Source organism: Medicago sativa, chromosome 7, assembly GCF_051527215.1.
Source record: "Medicago sativa cultivar Bolivia chromosome 7, Bolivia_mono, whole genome shotgun sequence".
Classification (NCBI taxonomy): Eukaryota; Viridiplantae; Streptophyta; class Magnoliopsida; order Fabales; family Fabaceae; genus Medicago; species Medicago sativa.
Window position 1 is genome coordinate 101,068,576 of NC_140755.1, and position 20,957 is coordinate 101,089,532.

A 20,957-nucleotide genomic window follows, 5' to 3' on the forward strand; every position below is an offset into this window, starting at 1 on the left:
TTAACGTACCCATTCCTGATGAGTTGTTGATAAAAGATTCCTCTGATTTGTTGCGTTCTCTGGTTGATTTTGTATATCCGAATTTTTTCACAAAACATGAAGATCTCGGATTTTTTTCCAAGCGCGGGGATACTTGCTCCCACGCTGGACGCAGTTGATCAAGTAAAAAAATTCCTTCTATCATTGGTTCCAGGAGACAAAGAGGAATATACCAGTTCTGATTCGGTTTGCAAATCAGACGAGAATAGTGAGGTACAAAGCGAATGGTTTACCACCAAATTCTTAAACAATATCAAGTTTTCCGGTATTCCAAACCACAAGTTGAGATTTAAAGTTGGATGTCGAGTTATGTTGATGAGGAACATTGACCAAGCAACTGAATTGTGCAATGTGACTAGGTTGATTGTAGACAATCTTGGGAAGAAATTTATCGGTGTAACTGTTATTACCAAAAAAATGTTGTGAAAAAGTAATTATTCCAATACTGAACTTAGTTCCAGGTGATCTTGAACTGCCTTTCAAATTTACTACGAGACAGTTCCTGTTGGCTATGTGTTTTGCAATGACAATAAATAAAAGTCAGGGTTAGTCGTTGTCTCATGTTGAAATCTATCTTTCCAAACCGGTTTTTACTCATGGACAGTTGTATGTCGCTATGTCGAGAGTCACTTCCAAAAAGGGATTGAAAATGCTTATACTGGATGAAGAAAATCGTGTGTGTACTGAGACCACTAATGTTGTGTACCGTGATGTTTTTCGGAATGTTTAACCTGTCGTTCTTGATGACGCAGGTGGGTGTAACGCCCTCATAAAAGTGTCTAGAATTTTAGAAAGCGTTAAAATTTAATACCGGGTACATTAAATTTCAATATAAAAATTTACCTGTGATGACTGATAATGTGCATATGTCTTTAGGACTCCTGACTGATTATCTAATAACTTTACATATTATCTAGATGATATTTGTACTAACTGACGAGCACAAAATATTATACAAAATCTGATACATAATTCCCATAAACTGATAGGGACTAAAATACTTCACAACAAGTCCTTAGACATACTTCCACATATAAACATCATTAGTGAAGCACCATAATCAATCTATAGCCTTTACTTAATCTTTCCTCTTGGATGACTGTGGACCTGAAAAATAATAAATGGAATGGGATGAGACATAATGTCTCAGTGAGCTCCACCTATCCTAGGCTGCAGACAATCTTTGGGGATACCTATGATTGTCCTCTGTCTAAATTCAACCCCTCTGAGGTTATACATCTTTAACCTATAACTCTGATATCTTAACATAACTGAATATTTAGTCTCAATATCTAACAAGTGTGTTAATAAAGTTAGCGTTGAACAAACAATTATCTGAGTTGATTTTACGAATAAACCCAGGTGGAGTAACCCCGGAATTTATTCCTCTGATAACCGGTATATATAAATATTTTCCAACTGGCGGGAAACCCAACTGACGGGGATACCGGACTCCTCTGATTATTGTGGGGTCATCCTCACGGATAGTGCCCGTTCCAACTGGCGGGAACCTTTCGTATCCAACTGGCGGGATAGCGAAAGCCACAATTTAATAAATCAATTAATGTCATATTCTGTTAGTTAGAATTAAATTCTCGTCTCTAACTGAAAATGTGTCAATAACTATTCTCTTCTCAAAAATGATATTTTACCCGGGTTAGTGACTTACCCATAACTCTTATTCATGGCCAATTTACTCTAAACATTCTTTTACATAAATAATAATGCTATATGGTAGTACGTAATTAGAGGTCATAATAATACATTTCGGCTACACGTTCGGTAATAATGAGAATTTATATTCTTAGCCAAACCAAACCATTATATTACCTTAAAAGTGTAAATTACATTAGTTAAGATTTGAAACAAAGTAATAAAACGAACAATTCTCACTTTCCAAAATTATAGCCGAAATGTGCATATTTATTCATACTTGTGCAAAACTTGTCATAATAATTTTTCCTCTAACTCATACACTACCATAAGCATAATTATCAATATAAAACCATTTTAGAGTACACTAGCAAGGGTAAATATCTTAAGTCATAATGTCTCTATGTTATGTCCTAACATACTAGATCATAATCTATAATTTCTAAAGGCATAATTTATTCTAAACATTCTTTTACATTAATACGCATAGCATTATGGTAGTATGTGGTTGGAGGTTCTCGTAACACTTTTCGGCTACATATCCGGAAAAATTGAAAGTTCAATCCGTAACCGCCAATGGTCGTGTATTCATTAAAAGTTTTTCATTCCCATTAGCCAAAGATAGGAAAATACCAAATATTTAACAAATTTCTAATTTCCGGAATCTAGCCGAAATCATACACATATTACGAAAATGTATTGAATCCTTGCCTAATAATTTTCCTCCAACTTCTATACTAACATAAGCATGACAACTAACATAAAAGCAAATTCTAGAATATATTAGCAAGGGTATTAAGCCTAAAAACATAATAGCACTAACTATGTCCTAATGCTCAAAATCATGATTTATCAATCTAATAGCATAATTGGACTACCCAAAAGGGAAGGTTTACTAACTAAAGGAACTCACACTTTTGTGTTGGTTCCTTTGATGAACTTTGTGGCAAAACCCCAATCTCCAAGCCACTAGCTAAATCCTTTCCTTCTCCAATTGCTCCTACAATCATCAAACATGTTAAAATCATAATACCCATAACATATAACACATCCCAAAGACATAGAATGGAACAATTCCAACAATTTCTCAAAAAGCAATATTTTCCCCAAATGATGGTAAAGGGCGGCCAACCATGGTGAAATGGAAAGGGACCATTTTTGTTGCTTACCTTGCTCTTAAAACATCATGGGTACCTCTTTAAGCATGAATTCTAGCAATTTCCCATGGATTTGGAGACAAAAATGGAAGATTGGATAAAGAGGGAAAGGGGGCGGTTTACTTCTATATAAAGGGAGGGAAGAAATTTGAGCTTGTCCCTTGTTAATACACCTCTAGGTAACCATAAGCATGATTATTGTAATGATTTTCTTGAGGATTTGGAGGATTTGAAGAAGATGAAGGTTGAGTGAGAGAGAGAGAGCCGATGGGAATGTTGGAAAGAGAAGGGAAGAATTGTGATATTTTTAGAGAGAGGAAATGATTGGAATTGTGTAGAAATTTTGTGGAAATTCATTTTTATAAAATGAATTTTGGTTGGCAAATACCTATTTTGCCCCTGCTTAAAATTTTCATAGACAATTTGAAAAATAGCTGACACAGATAAATGTCAAATGACAGTGTTATTAAGCGAGATATTACACTCTACCCCCCTTAAGAAAATTTCGTCCTCGAAATTTAGAGTTTATCTGAAAATAGATACGAATACTGATCTCGCATCTCAGATTCTAAATCTATGGTTTCCAATTCCACTGGCTGAAAAGGACCGAGAATGAATTTTCGTAACTGAGAAACATGAAATACATCATGTAATTCTGACATTAATGCTAACTGATAAGTTACTGGACCGATACGCATGAGTATCTGAAAGGGTTCAATATACCTTGGACTAAGTTTTCTTTATTCTGAATGTTCCTTGCGAACCCATCTTAGGTGTAACTTTCAGAAATACATGATCTCCCTCATTGAACTCTAAAGGTCTCTGTTTCTTATCCGCATAACTCTTCTGACGACTTTGCGTCGCTTTCATCTTTTCTTGGATGGACTTAACCTTTAAAGTTGTCTCTTGAATAATTTCTGGTCCCAAAATACCTTGTCTCCGACTTCTGCTCAACACCGTGGAGTTTAACAATTTCTGAAATAAAAAGCGATGCATACTGATATGTCTTCCAATCACCTGGGTCAAAAGGTTTGATAATAACCTCCTTAAGTGTAAGTTGTGGAATACATTATACATTTTGAACATAGTGGAAAGCAAAGCTAACCAATGCATAAAATATTCTTCGGGTAAATTTCTAGTTTCACATACTCCTTATAAATCTGTCTTTGGTTACTACTTCTTGTTTACCTTCACTAAGTTCTCGAAATATCTCATACACTTATTGGAGTAACACTTTTATCGACTTCGTCGATTCTTATCTTTCCATAAACAGATCCAACCTTTGAGGGGGTTCTTAATGATACGACTAATTCCAATAAAAATTTATTTTTGAATTATACCCCATATAACGAGGTCTCATAATAATCACACCATTCTCTGTATAAGATCGCTCCTATTGGGAATATTATCTGGCATTAAATTTACCTCAATGAATGTAAGAACTGATTCAACTTCCTCCATTATTCAACACATGAATATGAGGTGTTATTGATGTTATCTGCTATGTTTTCTGTGGAATGAGTCCAAACATGGTACTACCTCAAATAGCTGATGGAAGTACTAACTGACGAGTACAATCCATAAGTCATATCTAAATACAAAACGTACTAACTGGCGAGTACATTAAATGTAATTCTTATGAGTAATAGTGCACTAACTGACGAGTACATAATACACGATGTAGTACGACTGATAACTAAATACATGACATATATTTGTAGTCATTCGACTATACTTCATCTGCACTAAACTTCCAACATTCTTAACTTAATCAAATTACACTGTCAAATAAATAAGATCCGTAATCATAAATTTTCTCATGAACTTACTCTTCTAAAAATATACTTTTATTCCTTGAACATTATTATTCTGTCCGTTACTATAAGGAACGTATTATCTCAGTCTTTCTGATAATTCCATACTCGTTACCTGAATTGGTATAATTCCATACTGTATATCACATAAATTTTCTAACTTGTATGATATCAATCTTTTCTTTACCTTCAAAAATACGGAGTTTAAAACTCCCGAACTTCACAACAGAATTGTGTTTAAGCATCTGCATTCTTGTTCTGAGTAGTATCCTTGCACTTAAATACCTTTTACTATACCTGATATCCCATGAGAATATTTCAAACCAAAATAAATTCATCTTGCTACAACATCCATATTTGTTACCACATACATGACTCTTTTCCAGCTAAACTGATACTTTTAATTCATTCTTTGAAATCACCAAGTCGACTGACTAAGTTACATACTAGAGGTGATTCCAATTTTCTTAGATTTAACAAGGTAGGAACACTTCCGTCCTACTCTCATTAATTGAATTGTTAATATCTCTAAATTATGCGGTTTGAAAATTATTAGTTTGTCTCTTAAAATTTTCCATGAATATCTCTTTTCAAAGTATAAAACTATTGCACATCCTATCACTTCTTTACTGATTAATTTTCCGCTGCGCCACTCTGATTTGTTATCTTGCATCGATTTAGGCATACCAATTCAATCATTATGTAAAATTTCTCAATCTCATTACTACATGTTTATTCAATTCTTCTAGTCATCCTTCGAAGCTTACATGTCTTAAACAGAGAAGCTAACTTTACATTTCTTGCTACTTTGAGTACTAACTTATATTACTAGCGAACTATTTCCAGGTATTAAATCCTTCATTAGACATATACTGTACACTTGTTCTCGCAAGGTGTTCCTTGAATGATTCCCACATTCACATTGTTTATAGTAAAACATACTCGACAATTTGCAGTTTATTTCCATTCTTTTTCATTCGTGTCGTGCTGATAATTACACTTACGAGCTCCCTTGAGATAACTTCAATTCTCAAAATCCATTCTCATCGACCAAGTCATTCTTTTATTTTTTAGAACAATTACGTGAGAAAAATCATCAAAAGAAAATATGCGATTCCTTAATACTTTACTTCATTCTTAACACTTTCGCACTAACAACAACCTTTCATATAACAGAACCTTAAAATAAATTCTCCAATTTCAAAAATCTTGATTAATCCTTATCACTTCAACTTATTATATTCATGCGTTAACACATTCTTGTCCTCTTGATAGAGCTTGACATCATTCATCCATTAGTTCACTGAATTTTGACAACTTATTATTTAATCTTTAGTTTCCGTTCCAATCGAAAAATTGCATCTTATTTCTTACCACTACTGAAACCTCTTTCTACTTACTGTTAAGCTTGTGTTTCTTAGTCCATGACAACTTAATAACTCATGATAGATGCAGGGGTCTATTACAATTTCCTTAGTGAACAACTCTTCTTAGCTTAGTTTATCTGCAATTTCTTGTCAAGAAGAATACATCTGAACCGCACTTTGATCCATACAAAATTTTTCCACTACCAATTATTCATTCTTCTTGTCTCTCACACTACATAACATCTTCACTTTCTAATTCATAAATCTGGCACTTAAGATTCGGAAGATGCACTAATCTAACATAATTTATCTAGTTTGCATTATCCATTCAACGACTACATTGAGGGTTCATCTCCGTCTACTCCAAAATAATTTGCTTAATTTAAAATTAATTCACTTAACAACTCAGACATTAATCCTGCTCGCTCTGAGCCTTCATGTCCTTCACTTCTTACATCCTCTACTTTGACTGAAAGCTTATGGATTCCATTAATCGTGTGATAAGTTTCCTCATATCAAATTCCTCTTGCTATTCATGTATTCTTAAATTCATACTCTAAATTATTTTTTTCCATACCTTACATCATACTTCCTATATTGTGGCTTATATAAAGATTACAATCATCCCTGAGTATCTTACTTCTCTTGTATCCACATACAAAGTGCAGTTTAATAATATCAAAGTACTCCATCTTACTTATAACATTTTCTATCCATTCCCAAGGAATTTCCATCTTCACAAATCACCAGCCACCTTCTGGCATTAAATACTTCCTTATCAAGAATCATTATAAAACCTGACACCTTGACTGCCTCCTTCGTACGCTTCATTCCTCCTAGGACATATTCAGCTCTCAGACATTTGTTCTAACTATCATATACTAGTCTGAGTTGATCAGGCTCAACTAGACATGATATTTAGAATAAATATCCGGAACCCAATGGTCCCACTGCTTTTATTGAATTCTAATGACCCAAGGCACGATCTGAATCGACCAGCTCTGATACCAAATTGTAACGCCCTCATAAAAGTGTCTAGAATTTTAGAAAGCGTTAAAATTTAATACCGGGTACATTAAATTTCAATATAAAAATTTACCTGTGATGACTGATAATGTGCATATGTCTTTAGGACTCCTGACTGATTATCTAATAACTTTACATATTATCTAGATGATATTTGTACTAACTGACGAGCACAAAATATTATACAAAATCTGATACATAATTCCCATAAACTGATAGGGACTAAAATACTTCACAACAAGTCCTTAGACATACTTCCACATATAAACATCATCAGTGAAGCACCATAATCAATCTATAGCCTTTACTTAATCTTTCCTCTTGGATGACTGTGGACCTGAAAAATAATAAATGGAATGGGATGAGACATAATGTCTCAGTGAGCTCCACCTATCCTAGGCTGCAGACAATCTTTGGGGATACCTATGATTGTCCTCTGTCTAAATTCAACCCCTCTGAGGTTATACATCTTTAACCTATAACTCTGATATCTTAACATAACTGAATATTTAGTCTCAATATCTAACAAGTGTGTTAATAAAGTTAGCGTTGAACAAACAATTATCTGAGTTGATTTTACGAATAAACCCAGGTGGAGTAACCCCGGAATTTATTCCTCTGATAACCGGTATATATAAATATTTTCCAACTGGCGGGAAACCCAACTGACGGGGATACCGGACTCCTCTGATTATTGTGGGGTCATCCTCACGGATAGTGCCCGTTCCAACTGGCGGGAACCTTTCGTATCCAACTGGCGGGATAGCGAAAGCCACAATTTAATAAATCAATTAATGTCATATTCTGTTAGTTAGAATTAAATTCTCGTCTCTAACTGAAAATGTGTCAATAACTATTCTCTTCTCAAAAATGATATTTTACCCGGGTTAGTGACTTACCCATAACTCTTATTCATGGCCAATTTACTCTAAACATTCTTTTACATAAATAATAATGCTATATGGTAGTACGTAATTAGAGGTCATAATAATACATTTCGGCTACACGTTCGGTAATAATGAGAATTTATATTCTTAGCCAAACCAAACCATTATATTACCTTAAAAGTGTAAATTACATTAGTTAAGATTTGAAACAAAGTAATAAAACGAACAATTCTCACTTTCCAAAATTATAGCCGAAATGTGCATATTTATTCATACTTGTGCAAAACTTGTCATAATAATTTTTCCTCTAACTCATACACTACCATAAGCATAATTATCAATATAAAACCATTTTAGAGTACACTAGCAAGGGTAAATATCTTAAGTCATAATGTCTCTATGTTATGTCCTAACATACTAGATCATAATCTATAATTTCTAAAGGCATAATTTATTCTAAACATTCTTTTACATTAATACGCATAGCATTATGGTAGTATGTGGTTGGAGGTTCTCGTAACACTTTTCGGCTACATATCCGGAAAAATTGAAAGTTCAATCCGTAACCGCCAATGGTCGTGTATTCATTAAAAGTTTTTCATTCCCAAAGATAGGAAAATACCAAATATTTAACAAATTTCTAATTTCCGGAATCTAGCCGAAATCATACACATATTACGAAAATGTATTGAATCCTTGCCTAATAATTTTCCTCCAACTTCTATACTAACATAAGCATGACAACTAACATAAAAGCAAATTCTAGAATATATTAGCAAGGGTATTAAGCCTAAAAACATAATAGCACTAACTATGTCCTAATGCTCAAAATCATGATTTATCAATCTAATAGCATAATTGGACTACCCAAAAGGGAAGGTTTACTAACTAAAGGAACTCACACTTTTGTGTTGGTTCCTTTGATGAACTTTGTGGCAAAACCCCAATCTCCAAGCCACTAGCTAAATCCTTTCCTTCTCCAATTGCTCCTACAATCATCAAACATGTTAAAATCATAATACCCATAACATATAACACATCCCAAAGACATAGAATGGAACAATTCCAACAATTTCTCAAAAAGCAATATTTTCCCCAAATGATGGTAAAGGGCGGCCAACCATGGTGAAATGGAAAGGGACCATTTTTGTTGCTTACCTTGCTCTTAAAACATCATGGGTACCTCTTTAAGCATGAATTCTAGCAATTTCCCATGGATTTGGAGACAAAAATGGAAGATTGGATAAAGAGGGAAAGGGGGCGGTTTACTTCTATATAAAGGGAGGGAAGAAATTTGAGCTTGTCCCTTGTTAATACACCTCTAGGTAACCATAAGCATGATTATTGTAATGATTTTCTTGAGGATTTGGAGGATTTGAAGAAGATGAAGGTTGAGTGAGAGAGAGAGAGCCGATGGGAATGTTGGAAAGAGAAGGGAAGAATTGTGATATTTTTAGAGAGAGGAAATGATTGGAATTGTGTAGAAATTTTGTGGAAATTCATTTTTATAAAATGAATTTTGGTTGGCAAATACCTATTTTGCCCCTGCTTAAAATTTTCATAGACAATTTGAAAAATAGCTGACACAGATAAATGTCAAATGACAGTGTTATTAAGCGAGATATTACAGTGGGTATGAGTTTTTTTTCTCTTTTAAACTTCGTTGTAATATATATTTTTTATTTGGATATGAATTGGTTGTTTCTACTTGCAACCATTCTAATAGTTGCGTAAAGAAAGAGTAATGGATTGGTCATGTAGATAAACTACAATTCTGGAACTAACAATTAAGATCACACTTCTTATTTCATTGTATAAAATCCAATGACATTTATTGTTGTGCAAAGAACAGGCCGAGTGATCAATTTGTTATAGGGACTAATATGTTGTATGGAGTAATATTTTTGATCCTTTTTGACAATATTTTTGGTCTCATGTACCTTCAGGTGCTGTCTGCTTTAGGTGAGGTGATATCATTCAGATGTACACAGGCTGACGTTAATGGAATTTCTATAGCATTGAAATATCATTGACCAATTGCAATAGGTGCAATGCCTTCTCTTCGACTCCAAAATTTGCCTGATACATTAAGGTGTTTATCTACTGAGACTTCAGTTTTTCTATTATCTGGTAGAGCAACTTCAATATTCTCATACTCAGTTTAATTTTATTTATAATATCAGTATCCTTCTGATCATTCTCATTTTTTCTAATGTAAGCCGTACTCTTTCAGTGACCATATTATCAACTATATACTCTGCTTCATTTTTTATACAATCTACTATATATCCATCTTTTTTTTTCTTTGTTCTTTGGAGCGCCTATGTCTATGTGCATGCACATGACAATTTTTTAGTCCTTTTTCAAGCCTTTTCTGTTGTGTTTTTATAATATGCTTAGTTGAAAAATGCGACAAATAGTTGGTGTCTTTGTCGTTGTTTGTTATACTTATTTGTTACACGATTGAATAATTACAAATTCGTGTTGGATGTTAGGATGAATCAAGTGTATGCACGATATTAACTTTGTATATATAAGAGTATCCACTATAGAAATCATGGAATTTGAAAGAAACTATATATAAGGGCATCTGATAGAGACGATTCGTTGGGTAGGGACAATTAATTGTATATGCAGCAGTAGGCCTCGAGACTCCAACACCCCCAGTTATATGCAGAACATAAAAAAAAAAAAAAGACTCATGTCTCCGTAATAAATTTTAGCCATCCATGTCAAATATTCCGGCATTAAATACTAATATTTCGACGTTGCATCCGTTAAATCATTCCTGTTTAACGATACGAAAATCCAAATAACTATATACGCGTTGATATTTGTATATATAAGCAATCGAAAATACGATAACAATGCGTTCTATTTATATATTGTGTATAAAATAATGAATTTGCTATTTAATTAGATTTTATATAAAAAAAATAGTCGTAATTCTAGCCCGTGCTTGGCACGGGTTTCCAAGCTAGTTTTTAAACAAGTCTATGAATAACAATATAAATGATACACATAAATGCATCAATCATGCAAGATAAATATGGAAGCTATTTGTTTGACCAAATAAATGAAGGATATTATTATGAATGTGTTATGAATATGCATATTCAAATGATAATTAGCATATATTATAAGTCATTCAAATGTTAACATATGTCAATGATAATTTCCAAGCCAAACAGATTCAAACACTTTAAAAAGGAACAAGATGTAAAAAAAAAATTAGCATTTATCTACAATATTCTTTTCTTTTTTTTTTCTTTCGAATATTACAAGTTTTTTTTATGGTATATCAATGTATGCAACAAAATAATAGTAAATGCAAAAAAAAAATTATATATATAATCAAAACCGTGTATATTAATGTATATGCTCTTTGCTAAAACCATTTATTATTATTGAATGAATATACATGTTTTTTTTGCTAACGAAATTTTTATTTTGTTTTTTGTTACTGCTAACGAATGAATATGCATGTTTGAACCCAAAAAAGTAGTATAAAATATGAAAGGCCTAGACATTTAAGAAAAAAAATCGTATACTATCTATAAAAATGAATGAAATGAGCTTTCAAAACCTCTATAAAGGTAGTATTATAAAAAGAGAAATGATAGCAACACACACTTTTCAACATACCTTTTTTATTGGTTGCAATTCGCACGGGTTCCACCAAATCATGTGAGACCCATATAAATTTGGTGGAACTCAAGTGAGTTTTAACCAATCAAAAGAGTGTGTTAAAAAATGTATATTAAAATGTGTGTTACTAGCATTCCTCATTATGCAAAAGAAATGAAATTATTTTCCATGAAAACCGGTAAAGGTTATTGTCCCCTTTTTCTTATTTGATTTCTTCAATTTAATTGCAATCAACATTTGGTCTTCACAGTTTTTTTGCCAATCATAGACATTGATAAAATCAAGTGTACGTATTTTCCATATGGATTGGAGTTATTTAGGAAAAACCTTGCATTGAATTATATCATCAGAATAAAAGTTGGAAATTAATATATTTTAATATTTTTATAACAATAAAAAATAGCACAAGAAAAAAGCGCACCATACAAGTATGTTCCTTTTTTTACTCATATAAACATACTATCTTTTCCCCTAAAAAAACATATTCGTTTTTTTTAATAATTTTATTTAGGTGAGATTTTTTTTTGTCAATATCTCTCTTTATTTAGGTGAGTTGAGTCCAAAGAGAAAACCTCAAGAATCAAAAAGAGATTACAATGTATTATCCATCGAGAATGTCCTAACACTGGTATTGAGAATTGTACTCACACTTTAATGGGGGCTGGAGTCAATTTATTATCAACTAAATCAATATATATCGACAATATAAGCACATTCTCAATCACACTACATATCTTTATATTTTTATCTTTATCTTTATAATAAACATTTGTCTTACATTACATATAAAGTACACATGACGGTCTCTCATTTCCTACCTCATTTCATGCTATGATATTTCATTTTTATAAAACAAAATATTCAAATAAATATTTAAAATTGTCCATGATGATTATGGTAGCATTCTAAATTAAATGTTTTTATATCAGCATTTACACAAAAAATCAATTATGTCTATATTTGTTTTTTTGGGTCAAGTTATGCCGATATATGTTAATTGTGGGTGTTTACTAATTTGTTAAATAAATGTCTTTCAAGTGGTACTAACATGTTTTCCTAATTCAACTTTCAATTTATGGATTTCTCCCATTTAGTATCAAAAACATATATTCTTGCTCAATGAAGATTTGGTTCAATTGTCGTGAGTTTAGCTTTTACTGCTAACGTGAAAACTTCTTAATGGGTGGTACGTAAGTATCTCGATTAGAGTTCGATAAATCTCAAAATCTATCCTAATTCAGATGAGCCATTGGAGTCTGACTCACTAAACTTTCACTTATAAAAAATAAATAAATTAAAAATAACAAGTTTTCTTTGTGAGAAATGTTGAAGCAAAAATCTTTTTGATGAATGTTTTAATGATAACAAACCTCGTGGAATAAATAATAAGTTTTATGAATGGTGATCTACTGATGGTTGCACTTGAGTTTTTGTTAAAAGAACAGGAATCACATAAGTGGATAAGCTAGAAGCCACCCACATTGATAAGTGCATCATATCTACTCAAGAATGAAAGAATGAGTATATCATCAGTTGAAACAACAAAGATCACATCTCCATGAAGATTCATAGCTCAAGAATCATGATGGAAGAACTTGAATCATGTTGGAAGAACTTACATCACAAGCTGCACAAGAATGTGCTTGAAGTTATGTGACAAAACTCACATTGAGTTTTATCCTATATGATTTGAAGATCCACCATGGATAAAGAAGATAAAAGGAAATATGCATACAAGTTAGGAAGATTCTCAGAACCTCCTCAAAGTATCACACTTCCAAAGCTTCTGAAGATAAGAAGTTCTGAGTTCAGAATGTTCATATGAACAGAGATCAGAATGTTCATGTGAATGGAGTTAATCATGAACATTAACCCTAAATATATCCAGAAATAATAAAGGATTATTTCATGGATAAACAAGAATATTTAAAGTCATCAGTTACATGCAATAATGAACTAGATGCAAAGAAATATTCTTTTGGACTTCAAAGAAAGAATCATCTTGTTTGTCAAAACAAATGATCTCTCATTTATATGCTTCAAGCAGTTCTTGAAGGAAATAAATAAACAACTTTCATATGGTTCAAAGTGTTGAAGAACATCAAAATGTTCAACACAAGGTACAACCGTCAAAAAGGAAGGAGCCCAGAAGAAACATTCTGAAGTTCATATGTTTGAACCCAGAAGGAGTTCAGAAGGTTGTTCAGAAGGTTTCTCAGAAGGTTCATTATAGCAAACCCATAAATCAATGTCCACACCAAGAACATGCAAGAACAGATGTGACATGAGCATATCTTATGCAGACAATGATTTTGACTTTGGATCAAGAAATCATTAAAGACATCTATGGTGATTAAACGATTAATGGAATTTGATGGTTCTTGGTATTTGTGTGTTCTTGAGTAACTAGCCAAGACACAAACAAAGTTTAAGTCATATCAAGATACAAGAAATCAAAGTACATTTGAATTCATGAACTAATTCTGAAGTTCAGAAAGTTAGTTCAGAATCACTACAAAAAATCAAGAGAATTGTGGCGGTCAAAAATTGGATGTTCTGGCGGTTTTAACCGCCGCAATCGACCAAAGTGGCGGTTTGGAAAACTGCCGTAATTTTTCTTGCCACAAAGTGTAAACTGGCGGTTCCAAGTTAACCGCCATGAAAACTGCCGTTATATTCCTAGTTTAAAATGGCGGTTTTTGTTTTTCAAATAACGGCGTTTTGAACCGCCACTATATCCATCAATTTGACAAAAAAATAGTGAATCATGGCAGGCATAACCGCCACTATTTCCACCATTTAGATAAAAAAAATGTAGTGAATTATGGCATTTATAACCGCCACAACTTGCATAATTACAAAAAAAAAAAAAAACTAGTACAGCTCTACAAAAGTAAAAAATCCTATACCAATAAAGAATTATAAGAAACTCTTAACTGCCAAACAATTTAACGTTAATTTCAGAACACTAACAATAACATTAATTTTCTGAGCAAAATTAAGCCAAATAAGGTTGTAAATAAAGATGGATTTCATCCACTATTGTGTCAACTTCACACAAAGGGTTTCACTAGTCTTCCTCCTCCCCATAACCTTGACCATCTACCAACTTTGAGTTGCTTTTAAATTGTTCATCACTTGATCTTTGCAAATAAATAACAAACATGTATTTTACATTGCAGTAGCAACCTGAAACATTTAGCACCGCAAGAAACCTTTTAATTAATAGTCATACACTACAATAGGATCATGAATATTATAGGCCAAGTAACGTGTGAATTGAACAATGTGATAGACTACTAAATTAGTTTAAAAAATCACAGCTGGTGTTTTGTAACTTAATATTTTAGAAAAAGCTCACAATTACAGGTAGAATATTTAGTTAAGTTAATCCTATATTTCTCCGAATCAAATCACACAAAGGAGGAATATCACCAATTAATGGAATCTAACCATCAACACATCAGTCCATTCACTATTCTCAAAAGTAGCATAATCAAATACTCAAGGTGTCTTGACTCTTAGTTTAGGAGATTATAAAGGGTTTGCATAGGGGAATTTCAAGTTGCACAAAATACCTCAAAACTGGCCAAATCCAAAGAAACAAGAAGACCTTTATGTTTGGCTTAAATAATGTCTGCTTGAATTTCAAGTTTCGTGAACACCAACAATTTGTCTCCTTGTAGACTGTAGTTGCATCACTTCCAACTGAAAAACAAAACACACGATTGAATCCATTAGCCTCCAAAAGCATAAACTTAAATCTACAAATAATAGTACATGTCCTTGTTCAAGAATCAATACAACGACATCAAAAAGATTAAGTGTTAAAGCAACCAAATTACAAAGCTTCATAAATATCAAGAAGCTACTAACCTCCCCTGCATAATGATAAACAATAAAACAAGTAGTGTTACATCAATTGTCCTGATCCAAAAGAGAGAATAGTCATAGAGGCTTCTGCAAATTTACACAAACACATAATGAGTAAACTAAGCCAAAAAAAGTAATGTGAGCTCCAATTAACCAAACCCTCTTTTATCTAGCTATCCAAACAATTACAGCCTAAATAAACTTACAGAATGCAATTAAGGACCATTTAGAGCCACACAATTTAGTCCCAGAGTGCTTCAAGTCCCTTCTTCAATATTGCAAATAAAAATACAAGGTGAATCAAAACAAAACAACTAATAACTGTAGTCATTATTGAGTAACCATTGTTTAATACCAAAACTGTTTATTGTAAAATCAAAATGTATACAAATACAAATTAAAAAAACTAGGGATGGCAAAGCGGGCCGGCCCGCCCCGTTTAGGCCCGCCCCGTCTAAGCCCGCTAAAAAACGAGACGAGACGAGACGAGTCAAAATTAGTGACCGAGTCCAAAATCTCACCCCGCCCCGTTTAGTGGCGGACTTGCGAGTTGGCGGGCCGGCCCGCCAAATAAAAAACTTTTTTGATTTTTTTTACAACTTAATTGTTACAAAAAAAAACTATGTTGCTTTTGTAATAAAAAAATATAAAAGAATAGGTAGCAAATAAATTTGTGAAAAACAACATAATTAACAAATTATCGAATTCAACATTATAATTAATAGAAAAATAAGGCAAATGCGCAACATAAAACAAATCATAAAATAAATCCAACCACCAAATTAAATCCAAAAGGATAAAATAAGTTTCAATAAATAAACTCAACAACCAAGGTAAATCTAAAAACATAAAATAAGTTCCAAAATAAATCCAACAACCAAAATAAATCCAAAAGCATAAAATAAGTCTCAAAATAAACTAAACAACCAAGATAAATCCAAAAGAAAAAACAAGTCTCAAAATAATCGCAGCAACATAATTCTTTTATTAAGTCAATCAACTCCAAGTCAATCATCATCTTAGTTATACTTATGAATACATGGTGCACCTCCTCCTGTTGTCGTCATAACATAATTGTTTTCAACGAGTTAAGCGGGCTGCCCCGCCCCGCCCCGTGCCCGCCCCGTTTTTCAACGAGCCGAGTCGAGTCGAGCCAACTATAAAAAGTGAGTTCAAAACTTCGACTCAGCCCGCCAAAAATAACGAGTCAAACGGGCCGGCCCGGCGGGTCAAGCCCGTTTTGCCACCCCTAAAAAAAACTAACAATATTACAACACACATACATACACATGTTAACAAGCAATTTTTGAAACAAAATCAGCATCAAAGTTACTTCCAAATGCACGAAACAGAGAAAATGAGAAACACCAATACCAAACCCTAATTCACACCAAACAAAGTGAAATAAGATTTAGAAGTGATAAACAACAAATATTGGATGATATAGAAAGATAGTCAGACTGTGAACTTACTTGATGTTGTCGACAAAGGGTGTGAGGCTGTGAGCAACCTTGTTGCATTGCAGATCTGTGATAAAATAGGATCAGGAAAGTTGAGCAGAAATTAGAATTGGGAGAGGGAAAAGTTTAGGGTTCTAAATTGGAATAGAAGAAAAGAGGAAAAATCAGAATTGGAAGGGAAAACCTTGAAATTGGGAGAGGGTAAAGAGAAAAGCTTAAAATTGGGAGAGGGAAAAGGGAAAACGACACAAGAGGTTCATACCTTATAGTGAAGTTGGTTCTTTGCCGAAGGAGATGGTGGAGAAGCTGAAAGGTGATTCAGAGTTTGGTTCGGTGGAAGTTTGTGTGAGTGAAGGATTGCGAGGAACGTGGCTGTGGTAGAACGAGGATGGTGTTTTGCGGCGGTGATGTGCATACAGCGAACGGAGCAGAGTGGTGTTCTTCTCTCCTTTGATCTTCAAGAAAGAAGGTTAGGGTTTGAGGAAAGGCAGAGAATGAGAGGTACTAAAAATAAAATAATTAATGGAAAAAAAGGATAAAGAGATATTTCTTGGGGGTACAAAATAAAGGGGGGAACTTAAATTTGTAAGTGCGCGAAATACTGAAAAACAAAATTGTGAATACCGGCGGCTAAAACTGCCGTAATTGGTAAACCAAATTTATGAAACAAAATATGCCAATAATGGCGGTTAAAACTGCCGCAATACACAGACAATAGTGTCGGCTCTTAAAACTGCCACAATAAACGTATATAGTGGCGGTTAAACATGACCGCCGTAATAAAACCGCCAGAATTCTCCAGTTTTTTTGTAGTGAATGTTGATCAGAGAGTTGATCAGAACGTTCTGATGATAGTTCAGAAGGTTGTTCATAAGCAAACCCAGATTCATCAAGAACGTGAAGAACATGCAAGTACACTTGACATGAATAAAAGGTCCAGAAAAGTACATCTGCATAGATCTATCAACAACAAAGGCATGGACAAGGAACTATGTCAAAAAGGTCTTTAATGTTCATCTAAGACTATGAACATTAAAGTACTAGGATTATTCCAATGAGAATATTATCCTAGATGTTGCATTCACTGCACTTCAGTCGTGTTTTTACTATTAGGATTGATTACATCAAAAGTAGTCTTACAAATCATCCTAAAGTAAGAGCAAACGAAACATTCTGATGGTCAGAATGTTCACTTCTGCACATGCTTCCGGCTATGAACAGTGTAGTTGGTAGAAAGATGAAAAAGGTAGCAAAAGGAGATCTTGCACCAGAGATAACTTGTACTCTGAACAAAATCAAGCAAATCTCCTAGAAGCATGGGCCTGAAGCTGCAGACCCACTATCCTCTCTTTCCTGCACAATATCCAAGGCAGATTTGAATCAAGCTTTATCCTACTTTTCCAGCAACTTTTGATGCATATGGAGAAGCTACTTTTTGGAGGATAAAACTCAAACAAATCTCACATCACGTGCTGGGCAAGCCCAGAAATTCATCCAACATTCATCCATGATGAACCCAGATGAAGAACATCATGAATTTCCAACATTCTGATGAAGAACACAGCAACATTCTGATGTTCATCCTGGGAACGCAACAACATTCTGATGGTCAGAATGTTCACCCAGATTTTCAAGTAAAAGCTTGTGGGGCCCAGGACACGTGGCATAACACCATTGGTCACCTTACAACGGCTATTTGAGCCCAAAGACTCTATAAATACAGATCTAAGACTCAGCAAAACTTGCACCAATGCAAAGCATACAAGAAAACATCTCAAATATGTTTGAAGCTTTAGCATTCGAATTGGTCATCACTGAAGGCTCTTTCTACCTTCTTTGTAGTGTAAACCAATTCTTCCTTATCTTGTTACAGATAAGTTCTCCCTCCTTTCTTCTCTGAATTGATCATCACTGAAGGGTCTTTATACCTTCTTTGTAGTGTAAATCAATTCTCTTTGTTATCTCTTTTAAAGATAACTTCTTCTTCTCCCTCCTCTGTTTGTTTCTCAAACATTCAAACTCCAAACATCTTGTAAAGTCTCATCTAGCTTTAGGGGTACTAAAGTGTTAGTTTGGGCAAAAGGTGTAAAAGTCTAAGTGGGTAACTTAGCAAGAAGAAAAGAAAGTCTCATCTAGCTTTAGGGGTACTAAAGTGTTAGTTTGAGCAAAGGTTGTAAAAGTCTAAGTGGTTAACTTAGCAACAAGATGCAAGCCTGCTGAGGCTTAGAGAATACAGAGTTGTAAGTGTCCAGATGAACACAGATTGTAAGGTGCAGGATTTGAGAGGTTATCTCAAGCATCATAGTGGAAACTCTCACAAGATTGTGAGGAGTGGACTAACCCACATTGGGGGAACCACTATAAACTTCTGTGTGTTCTTTCTCTTCCCTTTACTCTTTTAATTTCAGTATACACTAAACACACACAACACAGTTACTTGATTAAATCAGTTTCTGCATAATCTGCACAAGAACGTCAGAACGTTCTGAAGTCAGAAAGTTAACTTAACTATTCCAAGTTTACACTTGAGAATCATTTTAAAAGTTGCAGGATAATTTTTAAAGGGTCACAATTCAAACCCCCCCTTTCTTGTGACTATTTTATCAACTTCAAGAAAAACATCCGCAATGCAAAATATATTCTTTTATTTTTTTTTCAAATGTATTTGGTTGTTTTGAATATGTCCACCAACAAGCATATTTTTCTTTTGGTGAATTTTAATGGAATGCTTACTAACAAGTATATATACATCATCGTTCATAAAAAAATAAATAATACACATCATCTTAAATATAGATATTTTCTTCAGTTTGATGTAAATATGATTTATTTTCAATTTAAATGACTGAATAAGTATACCATTTCTTTTTACGATCACACCCCTTAATTAAGGGAATGTTTAATATGACGTTTCTTTTTACCATTTCTTTTTTACTTAATTAAAAAAATATCACATCATTTAAAATGTTCAATAAATATGTAATTTATCAGCTCAAGTAACACATCAATATTTTTCCATGGTTACTTTCCAGCAAATACCAAAAGTCTTCTCATGGATAATCACATTAGGCTGAGAGTAACCACAAAGATGAAATTGACACCACATCTCCGTCCTAATCTTTAACGCACTAGGTATATAAGTCATCTCATTTATATGTTTCTCACCACATACTCTTCAATCCAATATGAAGTTTTAACTCATATATAACATATTAACATATCTCCTTTACATGTGAGGCTTTGTACATTTGTAATCTGGTAACATAACCAAATAAGATTAGAGAAAACATAACATGCTCTAAAAGTGGGTTGGTGGTGATTTAATAGATGAATGTTTTTATTCTTTTCATTCATGAGAAGAAAGAAAGTAAATTAGAAAAAGATAGAAGACAAAAAAGCAATTCAAACATGAGAGAGATGATAAGAAAAAAAGAAATGTTTGTGCTTTGTTTATGAGAGTATATAGAATAGACTGAATTCCTGGTGATTTACGAGTTTGTTGAAGGAGTTCAAAATTTTTTAGTATATATTTTACCAAAAAATTAAACTAAATAAAAAATGTCACATTGTTTTAATAATAAATACAACAACCCTTTATTTTGTCAAATTAGCAAAACACATGCAACTTTTCATTGTCAAATCCAACCAAAGATCAAAAGTGAATGAATTTGAAATAATAGAGGTTAAATAAAAGATATGGCATGAAAGTGAATAACAACCAATAAATAAAATTTAAGATAAAAAATTAACAAATGTCATCCAATACCTAACAAAGTAGTTTATCATAATTTTGGGATAATGTTCAGACTTTCAGATGAGCCTACATTGAGTTAGATCACCATATTAGGTCAAAAGCAACCATATAAGTGAGATTGCCACACCACATCTTCACAAAAAATCTTAAGTCATTAAGTATATGTGTCATCTCACTTATATGTTGTTCAAAATCTACTATCTTATCCAATGTAGAACGTCAACTCACACTTGATACATTAACATATGTTAATCAAGTGTGTGACTATCCACATTCGTA

General features: G+C 33.2%; 1 long non-coding RNA gene across 1 annotated transcript; it reads right to left on the reverse strand.

The window, feature by feature from the left end:
- Positions 1–815: 815 nt before the first annotated feature.
- Positions 816–9,421, reverse strand: LOC146911303 (uncharacterized). Its single transcript, XR_015017872.1, has 5 exons — positions 9,102–9,421; positions 8,846–8,932; positions 2,862–7,393; positions 2,606–2,692; positions 816–1,146 (listed from the first exon to the last, which is right to left on the reverse strand). It is a non-coding gene; the product is annotated as an uncharacterized LOC146911303 (long non-coding RNA).
- Between the last annotated feature and the right edge of the window lie 11,536 nt (positions 9,422–20,957).